A 12660-nucleotide genomic window follows, 5' to 3' on the forward strand; every position below is an offset into this window, starting at 1 on the left:
AGGTCTTTCAGCCTTTCCATGTATGTCACGTTTGGAGGCCCTGGATTCTCCCACCACAAACCTCTGTTTTTCCTCCAATTGCTGCAGGTCTCTGGTGAGGTACAGACAGAAGAGAGCATTGTACTCAATTAGTGGTCTGATAAGGCTAAAGTACAGCAAAGCTATGACCATCCTGGTCTTGGATGTGATGTCCATATGTATGAGGTGTGCAAATCAGAATGTGAGTCTCTCCACTACATACACATAATGATGAAAGTGTAGATTGCTATCAACCTGTGTTCCTAAGTCTCACAACACCATGTTTGAGCTTAGAGGGGTGTCATGTATATCATAATTAGCAGGGGTATTTCATTTCCAAAGGAGATAATGAGACATTGTTTGCTTTAAGGTTCAGTCTGTGAGTTTGGCACCAATCATTTGTCTGTGTTAGCCCCTTGTGTAATATGTTATCATCATTGACAGACTCTGTATGAGTGCATCCAGTTAACAGTCATCTGCACACTTGGTAAACAACAGGACATCTACTGTTGCCTGCGCTTTAGGGAAGTAGTTTCCAAACAGTTTAGGGCCCAGCACTAGTAAGTGGGCTAGTGGTGGAGGTACAGTCCCCAACTTTGACAGTGTGTTCTGTTAGTGAGCCTGTTGGCTATCCATCTAGTACTGTATGGCCTGATTCTTAGATGGAAGATCTTCACTATGAGACTGAATGAGTGGAGGATAGTGTCACAGGCCTTGGATAACTCAACATGGGTGGTATCTCCTATTATCCCCTCATCCAGGTCTTTGGGGTCAATATCAAAGAAGTCCAGAAGGCACAATAAGCTACCCTTGACAAAACAGAATGGGTCAGATCAAGTGTGTGGAAGGTTACCTATGTCCTTGTGGGTAAGCTCCATGCTGATTCCTTCCCTAGCCTTGCACATCAGGCTTTTTAGGCTTATGGGTCAATAGTTGCAGTTATGCATGTTACCAGATTGATGTGCATTGCATATCACACAACATGTGATATTACTTTCTGCAGTGTGGGCAATACATACGTGGAAAAAGTACTGAGACACCAAGATTACAGTGCTGGGGTGGTGGCAACATATGGCTGTATTGTAAATATGTACTATATTGCTAGATAGAGCCTTCAGTTTGTAACATCTCCACATGTAGTTTCATGTCATAGACTGGAAATGGACAGTAAACAGCAGAAATACATATTTACTGTTCAATAGCACTACGAGCAGCAGGTTTGCGTGATGGTTGGCAAAGTGCATATGCATGTGAGATACATGTTTGCATGTAGCTAAGCAGTGCACAAATGTGAGGCACAGTGCTAAAGTCTAACAGCTAGTATTGTGTCCACGCAACACACCCACTGCTTAACTGACTCTGTGGCAGCACGAGTTAATGTACTGATACATTTCTTTTTAGGCCCAGATGGTACCGGGTTTGAATCCAGGTGTATCTAATACTTTTAAGTACTGATAATACAATGACATGAATTCTTTCTAGTACATGTGTTGCTGTGTGTTGGCACAGCACAGTGGTGTTAAGCGGCACTGAGCAGAGGTAACTGCAGCAGTTTGCCATCTCTTCCCATTGCTAGACCTTGGTGCATGATGCACACCTCCGCACAAACATGGAGCCCAAAAAGTGAAAGAATCCATTGCTTTTCCAGCAACTTAAGTGTGCGTGGTGTGTGATTCTATTTTTTGACCAGATTAAAGTGATTAAATGAGGTAGATAGGAAAGTAAAAAAATGGGTAGCAAATGGGGGAAAACAAAGGGAAAGCAGGACAGGAATGTGCAGGATGGACTCAGGAAAGAACCATACCTATCCATTTCTTTACCAGTGTAAACTGAATATATGTGCAAACTATTAACTGAATCTGGACTGTCACTTTCAGAGAGAGGGGTGACCACAATGTAATCATGTTATACAGCCAATTGGACCAAATCAAGTGTGTCAAAAAGACACGTGTGAAATGGAGAGCTATGGGACGGTTTATTTATTTATTTTTTTTGTGGGACAAGTGCTCATTTATTTTTTATTTCAGTGAGAGAAACAGAGAGAGAGAGAGAGAGAAAGAGAGAGAGGAATGATGAGGAAGGGACATAGGTATGTCTGGGTCAGGTAAATTGAGTAGGTGATGAAGCAATTGCAGATAGACAAGACAAACAAGATAAAAGACTGTAAAGATGATGGACACAAAAGGTTGGAGGGCAAAATGATGGGGTTGAGGGTGGGGACATCTCAAGCCCACAGTCATCAAGCTGGGAGACATTGAGATTTGAGTCCTCACCCACAGGACTGTCATCACTGTTGCCCCAATCCGCCAGTGGCTGGAGTGTTTCACATCTCCTCCTTCTCCTAGTACTATGCAAAATGAAGGACGGCAGCACACTATCCTATGCACCATCCCTGGTAACTCGCTGTAGGTGACTAAATCACCACCTCTGCCACTGTTCCCAGAGGGTACCTCTGGACCAGCCTCCAGGACAGGACTACCTGAGTGTGCAGGTAGTGCAGGGGCAGCAGAGGAAGTACTGCCATATTGGGTCCCACAAGTGTTGGGAATTGTTGCTGCAGCCGGTGGAGCAGGGGCAACCTGATCCAATGGGTCTGGCCTACCTCGCTGTGCTGTGGTGCATTTAGCGAAGTGGCACACATGGATGACATGTACATATTTTGAAAGCACATAAGAAAAATAAAAAATAAAATAAAATTAACATAAAAATGTATAAAATAATAAAATACAAATAAAATAAAAAAATACAAAATAAAAAAAATAAACATATATTTTTAAAAATAAAATACAACAAAAATAAAAAACATTAAAAAAGAAAGATAAGGGGTGGGGTGAGAGAAAAAAGAGATTAAGATTAGTACCTTCATATGTGGTATACAATGCATTAATACAATTATGCAACTCTGTTATCTTAACTGTCTTAGGTTTTACATTTAGGTCTACTACCTAACAGATGCACAGTATACTACAGATTGCATCAAGTAATGTGAAATGCACATATGTATCTTCCAGTTACATAGTTAACAGTTTACAGCAGGGCAGCTGTGCCACTGGTATAGAAATTTTATTTTAATGTAAATATTATTGCAGAAATAACAGTATTGTATAGTTGTGAAGTGTGGTCTTTGAACCCACAACCTTTGACTAAAGTCTAATATTGGAGTCTTACAATTATTATTTTGCTACAGACTAATGTATACCTACATACTTGCATTTACAGCTGGGATATGCATGCTTAATTTGATACAACTCTATAAAGCACCAAACAGATATCTGTAACATGTAATGCGACAATAACAATTTTGTTCTGTTGCATACATACCACTTGCTTCCCTCAGTCTCTCCAATTTAGCCTTGTGGGCTCAACATTCCACTCCCCATCACTGGCAGCTAGGGAAAAAACAAAAAATACAGAAGATCATTATGCACACCAGTCTGGCCTACAATTAGCTTTCTAAGTTTTACAAATAGTGTCAAGATGATACACAGATGCGGGATGTCCTGAGTCCTAAATTCCTCAATTCAGTGGTTGACAGTATCCCTCTTCCTCCTCTGTAGGTCATTAAAATTATGCCTATACTGTTCACCAGTGCGTGGGACACCAGTGGCACTGGATACAGCCTTTCTGATAAGATAATGACAGGAATAAGATATTTTCGAATAACATCCTTTGATACACTGTTAAGACAATAATTCCCCAAGAAGGAAGTATTTAAGATATCTTAAAATTAGATTTTCCTGTTAGAAATATGCTTCAAATACCAGAGCAGAAGAATTATGCTGCTAACTTATCACAATATTGGTAATGCCCAATTGTATCTTTTCCTAAGGTGTCCCGACCTGAATGTCATATTCTAGATTGCATACCCTAGCTTATTAGCAAACATATCCCCAAATTCCTGCAATACTGCTCAGATTTGCTGAACCTTGCTAGGAATTAGTTGAGCAAAGCCACTCTGTCACTGAAATATTTATCTCCCAGAATACAGACCTGCACTTTGTTAGGTTTTCCTGATGCATTGTTTTCCCAGAGCTGGTATAATGATCACTTCTGGGTCTTTTGAAGTCACCATCTGTCCTTGTTTGTATAGCCCATATTTTTTCTCTAAATTATATGTCTATTGATAAAGAAAAATACATATAGTATACACATTTCAAACATATACTTTGACCCACTTCCATTACAATCATATTTCCAGTTTTTACCATGCACATCATACAATATTTTTGCATTATTACTAAATCATTCCACTACATGCTAATTATGTTTATGCTTAAATATTCATTTTTGTAATATTGGCAATATAGTCCTCATATCAGACTGACCTGCTCATATTACACTCACCTATATTATTTATCTTCTTTTGCTATTCACCCTTCTCTTTGCTGCCTGCCTTTCCATACTTAATCACATCCATGTCTTAATCATTTATCCACCTTTAACTTACCTAATTTCCTGCTCCCTGCCTTATCCTTTGACCTACTTTCTCTGCCTGCTCTATACCAGTATCTCCCTTTTTCCAAAATTCATGTATTTTACTCTATATGCATCCTGTGATTAATAACATTTTTCTTTTCCCTTTCACCATTTCCTTCATACACTTTAACTAGACATAACAGCCTTGACCTCCTTAAGATATAGGGTCTATGTCATATAATCGAACTTCCAAAATTTCGAACACCATATGTTCGAACTTGGAAGTTTGAAATATGACAACGAAACCTCAGAACAGTGAATTTTTTCCCAGGGAAAAAATTCGCTGTTCTGAAAAACACACACACAACACAAGCACACCAAAAATCTAGTAAACCTACACTACACCTTACATACACAACTATCTATGCAGTAAACTTAACCCAAGCCCTAACCCTAAGGTCTGTCACTATCGCACATTTACCTTACCAGCACCCTAACCCTAAAATCCGTTACTATCGCACACTTACCTTACCCGCACCTTAACCCTAAAGTCCTTCACAATCACACACTTACCTTACCCGCTCCCTAACACTAAAGTCCATCCGCGGATTCACAAATCCTCTGTGTAAGACTTAATAAGTCTTACTCAGAGGCTGCAGTTGAATGGTATGACGTCAGCGTGCCATGAATATTCATGAGGGCATGCTGACTCAACCGTAAGTCATACACGGACTGGGTAGGAAAGCAGGGGGCGTGTCCGACTGCCGAGCAGTCTAAATGGCCATGCCCCTGCAAGGTTTGGAAAAGGAAAATGAAAGTACACAACAGCGAGTCCGCTCAAATGTCCTTGCACCCAACACCACACTCCCTGACATTGTAAACCCCCATCACAGTTATAAAAAGTAAAAAAATTAATTTTATTTTTTTAAATTCCTGAAATAGCTGCCCGTATTTGCGCATGTGTGCGCGGGTGTGCCCATTGCTTAGCTGGAGTTAGCAATAACGATATGGAAGAGCATAAGAAAGAATGTTTATGCAAATCACACCAACTAGCAATAGTTGTGTGGTAGCGTATTCGCACAACGAAGAGGTGTTCATGGTTCGAGTCCCACCACTCCCCTTCTTATTTATGTTTTAAATCAGTACATGGAATAATACCTGACAAATATGATTAAAATATCAGTAAAAAGCAGTGAAATAGCCAATGTATCAGTGAACAAAATATTATATTTTTAAAGGATCCTGATATATAATTGCTTGCAGTTAAGCAGCGCTTTACCCAGTGCAATAGAGTTGCCCATAGTTTAATAACACTTTACCCAGTGCAATAGAGCTGCCCGTAGTTTAATAACGCTTTACCCAGTGGAATAGAGTTGCCCATAGTTTAATAGCGCTTTATCCAGTGCACTAGAGCTGCCCAAAGTTTAAGAGCACCTCACCCAGCGCAATAGAGGTGCTCATAGCGAAATAGCGCTTTAACTAGCACCTATATAATTGCTTGCAGTTAAGCAGCACTTTACCCAGTGCAATAGAGTTGCCCGTAGTTTAATAGCACTTTACCCAGCGCAATAGAGTTGCCCATAGTTTAATAGCGCTTTACCCAGTGCACTAGAGCTGCCCAAAGTTTAAGAGCACTTCACCCAGCGCAATAGAGGTGCTCATAGCGAAATAGCGCTTTAACTAGCGCAATGTGTTTGTGCGGACGTGCGCGCTGCACCAACCAGGGCACCATAGGGCACCATGGAGCAATGCAGAGCAAAGTTGCTTAAATGCAGCCACACCCCCTAGCCTGACTGGACAGTATGAAAATAAAGTGAATGACAAGGTTTGAACCCAGGACTCTGTGCATCATAATCAAAGTACAGAACCACTAAGCCATCACAACTTAGGAGAAACAGCCCATGTTAACATACATATACTTAGTAATGGTAGATTAACCATTACTAAGCAGGTCTGCAGTCAGCTGAGAATTTTCAAAAATGGCCAATCACAAAAAAGTGCGTGAAATGCGGCATATTTAAGCCCCATAGGCAGGAATACTCGCCATAACTGATTGTAGCTCACATCTGCAGTTAGAATGCCTGGTGCTGGAGAGGGTACACATTTCCGAGTGCAACGTTGGGGCATCGAGGAGTCGAAATACATAGTTTGGCTCCTTGTCCACTGTCATGAGTCAAGAGTCCTGCAGGGCCAGTTCCAAGGGACGGAGTACAAAGCAGAGGCTTGGAGCCAGTTAGCTCATGACCTCACTAGTGTCACAGGCATTCCTCGGGCTGGTGAGCAAGTCCGTCACCACCATGCAGACCTGAAGAGACGGAAGCAGGACTGCCTGAACCAATGGATACAGGATGCCCGTGGGATGCAGGATGCCCCACAACTGAGTAGGTAGCCATGGAATGCAGTATGTAGGAATTGATAATTGATTCTGTATAATGGATAGGTATGTCTCAATATCCCTTAATTTACTTTACAGCTGCAGGTGACCATGCTGTGAATCAGCAAGCCTATGCAGATAGGCTGCAAAGGCTGTGCCACCAGGAAGGTTGGTGATTATTCTGCATGTATTGTTATATACAATAGGGGAGAAAGCATGAAATAAAGTGTTGTAGTCCAATAATACAGCCATAAATGGCCTGAATAAGTCCTCTGCATGTACTATCAGATAAAAACGTCAGAGAGCCAGAAAACGAGTGTAGTAACCCATTAAGAAAGGTATAATATGTCTTGAATATGTCTTCCATATGCACCGTTATAACAAATAAAGGAGTGAGCCTGTGGAAAAGTGTGTAATGTCATTAATAAAAGTCTAAAACCTGGAGTGTGTCTGTGTCACTTAGTTTGAAATGTTGTTGTACCCTTGCATTATACAAATAGTACTGTTTTAAAAAGTGATGGCAACCCAGAGTTGTGCAGTCCCATTTAAAGTGGGTGATGGAAGGGCTAGTAGCTGTGAAGCATATATACAGTCCTCAACAGTCAGTTACTGGCTGGCATGCATAAGTAAATTTGGCACACGAGTAGCATGTTAATTTCTTCCCCAGAAATGTGAGTGTGTGTCAAGAAATTCAGGGTTCTGTACAAATTGAAGTGAAAATGTCATGTGAAAACATCCAGATAGGTAGATTTTTTATTTATTTATTTATCATTTGTTGACCGGAAAAGTCTGACTAAGTTCCACAAAGCCTGTTTTCAGTGGAGGCCCGGGGAGAAATGCACCAGATAAAGAAATATACATGCAATTAAGGAATATGTAGCAGTAACATCTGCATCTTGGACAGTTAGTATGTCAGATATAGGTCAGGCATATATTGAACTAGCCAAACCCATTACACAACCTAATGCATGGTGGCAAGTGTAATAATACATGTAGAGGATATACACCTGCAGTCACTAAGAATGTAGTGTAGACTGAAAGTAATTATAAGATGTTAATCAAGGTTTTTTTTTCTACCCCCTACTGTATGTGCATAAACCATGCAATTCCACACCTCAGTGGGTATGTGTAATCTTAAATATTTTTTGGGACATATGTCTTATTGTTCTATAAATATTTGCATTCACGTTGATGCATGTGCCCTGTTCAAACACCACAATCATGGTGGCCTGTTGCTACCAAACATCCCTGCTTGCTGTTGGAATATTCACTGTCATTCAATATATACATGTGCTATGCTTGCTGTTCAACTGTTGGAACCTTGGTGTGTTGGGTTATTGGGAATATTACTGCATGCTGTTACAACTAATCTGGAATGCTGTTGTTTATGTTGTAATTAAACACACCTAATCACAGAACATATGGGAAGGCCGGTCCCAGTGGACCCACCTGTCCCTCCTCAGCTGGCAAGTGCACCTGGCACCAGCAGGTCCAGTGCCCAGCCCTGGCTCCCCTCTTCCATTGGTCCTGTGCCACCTTCAGGTGGAAGCGCTGCAGGGGGTGGGGCTCATACCCCCCATGCAAGCATGGGTGGAGAAGGGCCACCTGTCATCCTTCGAAGGGTCTGGGCTGTGGTGCGTAGGGAGATCCAGCGTTCAGTCGCTGATCCCCTACGCCAGCTCGAGGCGAGAGTGACACGTCTCAAGGGTGAGCCTGCCCATCCTATGCAGCCCCCAGCACAGCCACCCTCGGGGCTGTGAAGGTGCAGTGGTGACTGCCCATGGGTGGGTTTCTCAGTTCCACTGTTACCATCTGTGGGCTCATAGGCTTGCGATTTCCAAACATCCGTCCCCGTCAATTGGGTTCACCCACCCCATGTGTCATACTCCGCCCCTGTATGCGTCTTGTCTGTCTTGTTTGTTTACCTCCCCAACCTACCTTCCCAAACATACCTACTTCCTCTACCTCACTTTCCACTCTCACCTGAAAAAAAAGGGCAATCTGTACCCACAAAAAAATTACGCCCCATACATAACTGCCCATTTCGCACACATGTCTACTGGACATGTAAACTGATAATTATAATTGGCAGTACAATATACTTTGTTGTCCTCACCCCTCTCCCAGGGGTGGAAGGTTTCAAATTTCACTCCAAATGTATTGCATATGCACAGCTGTTGGTGGTAAAGAAATGGGCAGCTATGGACCGTCCCTACACCTTTCCTGCACATCCTGAACTTGTTTACCTACTGTCTGCTCATCTTTGTGCCTCCTTTTTCACCACTTTTCTATCTCCTCATTTTCTTTTCTTTAAAAGAAATTAGCACGGGGGTTAGTGGGAGTAAGCACTTTTAAGTGGTAGTAAGTGGATTTAAGTGAGTGGGCGCATGTGTGCGCTCAGCTAAGTATTGCTAAGCATCGCGCAAACCCACACAAACCCACTTACAACTGCTTAAAAGTGCCTTAGTCACTCTATGGAAGGGATCTTGTTCTGCTCAGCAGCAAAAGAAAAGACCTCTGCCAGTCTCGAACCCCAAACCATTGACACAGTAGACTGCATGGATTATCACTAAGCCACAGCAGATATACAAATAACTTGGTGCTGACATAAATATATCATGCATTACAATAAGGGAATGTAAATGGAAATTAGGAATGGTAAAACACAAATCCTGTTCTGTGGGTCTTTACCAGCAGTTGTTGTGGAATTGCATGACATGACTGTGAAAAGAGAACCAGCCATCCAAGCAGGGAATAATGTTACAGTAGCACCTTACAAACACCACACAGTATCAGACCAGGATAAATACTGGCAAAGTTGATTATGGCAGAGGCCAGACACCCCAACTGAGACTGCTTTACAGGGATGTCCCTGATTTGTAAACAAATGTTAGCTGTGCCCCACTGAATCACTCTGGAAAGTACTAACTTTAGGCAGACAAGTGTGGAATCACACATAGTGAATAATCTCAATAGGTGAGAGTAGACACTGCCTGCACGTCAGAAAATGTATAGGTAAACATATGCTCTGATTCCCAAGAAAGTCTCAACTGCAATATGTCTGTAATATATTGCAGGTGTATCTAACATATATGTAAATTTCACTGAGGCTGTTCAAATACATACCTGAGAGTATCTGAGGCCTGTCAGAGGCAGAAACACACAAGCATATCAGCATTGCTGCTGTTACACACTCTGCAAATAGCCTTGGAAGGAGTGCCACAAGCATGCCCTTATGTAGGAGTACAACACAGAAATATCACAGGATGTAGCCATGTACTGCTAGCAACCAACTGTGACAATGCCAATGTGCCAGTGCTGAAAAGACTGGTGTGGTGCACAGACAAAGTATAATAGGCTCATCTCTAGCTACCATCTGGATATGTCCACAGGTGGGAGCTACACAGACAGACTACTTGCCTTGATAGACTAACAGGTACACAGCAATCCTGTATGTTCAGCAAGATAAACTTCACATGATAATAAAAAATGCTCTTTGCAGTTCTGCACCCCTACCCAAAGGTACAACACACCTGTTTATTCAGGCAAAAAACAGTGTGTATGTAGGCATACTCAGTACTGAAATATGTCCAGTTGTGTTGAGCAGCCTGTGCTAATGTCAACACAAACAAACCACAAACTGTTCAGAGGTGAGTAACGTAATATTTACAGTATAGCAGTTCACAAACACTGCATGTGCCACAGGAATACAGTGCACTAACCACATTTGTATGGCAGTTAAATGTCTAATTCAGAAAGAAAGTACATACTCCCATGTATCCTGTGTTAGCAGTTGGAGGAGTGAGTACATGTCTACACTGAGAAGTGTGTACTGAAAGCAGCAACATTCAGGTTTGAGTACAACATGCATATCACTGGCTATAACCCCAGCATCAGATAAGAGACATATACCAACCTTCTGACTGACACAACGGTGTCCAGAACAAACAAGCATGGGCCCCACCTTGGAAATCTGAAAGAGCTACGCATACCTAACCTAGCATTTTATAGCAGCGGGCTGCAATCACAGTGAGTAATGCAATCAGCACACAGCAGGCTGCATGCAATTACTGAATGGTGGGCAGCAATTGGTGCAGAGGCTGTCACATGCACAAGTGCAGATACCTAGAAAAGCATGCTGTACCTGCTGTCCACACATGCAGTATTATCATTGCAGGTACAGGGAGAAAGAGAGTAAGAGAGAGACACAGACAGAGACACAGACAACAGAGAGAGAAACTGAGACATAAACAGAAACAGAGGGAGAAAACCCCAAACAAACAACCAACCAAAAAAAAAAAAAAAAACTACAAAACTGTAACAGACAGAGCAGGGAAATACAAAGGTAAGGCATGTAACTCATATGTATGTGTTGGCATGTAGTAGATGTTCCTGAAGAGTACTCTACACACTGCAAATTATCCATGTGTGGCAGGAGCGTATCTATCTGTATCTGCATATGTGCATAGGTCAAGGGACATACTGCAACTGTTAGTGAAGGGTGGACAGATATCTGTCATTAAAGGTTGTTATGTGCATATATCTATGTAGGTCATAGTGTGTGGCATAGAAAACAGCATGCAGTGCTGATATATGTCATGTGCTGGTTAAACACTGTGGGACTGATTTGTCAGATCTGCTGTGTTATAGCCAGTGAGGCCTGCTAAAGCTACATGGGCTGAGGACACCCACATGCATCCTGCACAACACTGTGCAATATAATCACATAACTGTACATCCCACAACTGTAGCATAACTGATATCCCCACCATGAAAGGTGGACTGTACATGTGCCTATATGTACATCTATGTGTACAGCAATGGATGTTTACATGTATGTGTACAGATATGTATATATATATATATATATATATATATATATATATATATATATATATATATATATGTGTGTGTGTGTGTGTGTGTATGTACATACAGAGAGAGAGAGAGAGAGAGACATGGGGCCAGATGTACTGCAACAGGTGTGTGGTGACCAAGGCATGGACTGTAGACAAGTGTTGATACTGCAGTGCCATTCCTCCTTTCCAAAACACTGTACCATTAACTAACACATAGGTAGAGATCTACCTAGCACCAAAGGTGTGAAAAGGGAACATGGGACACAGGTGGACAGTAGCCACCTCTTTGATAAAGACAGTGTCACACTAGACCTGTAATCTGTCTGTGTGGTATGTGTCATGACAACAGGTGTGTCATCTAGGGAAATACAGGTTAGTGTTCCCCTCTATTCATCACAATGCCCTGTGTGGTATGTACCTCACATGACAACTACAGCAGGTGAAAAGGCCACAGACATACCTCACAAAGGGTAATACTGGCCGCAAACAGATGCCCTATGCAGACTGACTCACAAAACCACATCTAGACTGTATTGCATACCAGCTACACAGAGGTGACCTCTGCCAGATATACAGAAGTATGTCACACCCATAGCTGGGTGACAACCACCATGGCAACATATCACAATCCCTCTGGGATACACACTCTAGGGCCCTTAACCTCATCAGCTCACTAAACAGCACATGCTGGAGGGATAGATTCCTATCTCAGAGATATGCCATACACTGGAATAGACCACCTAGCAATAGCAAACAAGGCTCCTCATTAGCAGTTGTCATAAATACCCCTGATGATTGTTTGGGAGATTGATAATAGACCACAGGAACCCCCCTCTGTGGTTCTGGTTGGTAGGGGCAAGTGAAATCAATGTACATGTGTGTCAAAGGCCAGGGTAGCATATGGCTAGGCTGCTGTAGGCCCTAGGGCCAATAGCATATAACCTACCTATGACACTATGCACTCACACATGTACTCAATGCAATACCTGCTAT

The sequence above is a fragment of the Protopterus annectens genome, chromosome 2.part0 (genome assembly GCF_019279795.1).
Source record: "Protopterus annectens isolate FY-2018-M chromosome 2.part0, PAN1.0, whole genome shotgun sequence".
NCBI lineage: Eukaryota > Metazoa > Chordata > Ceratodontiformes > Protopteridae > Protopterus > Protopterus annectens.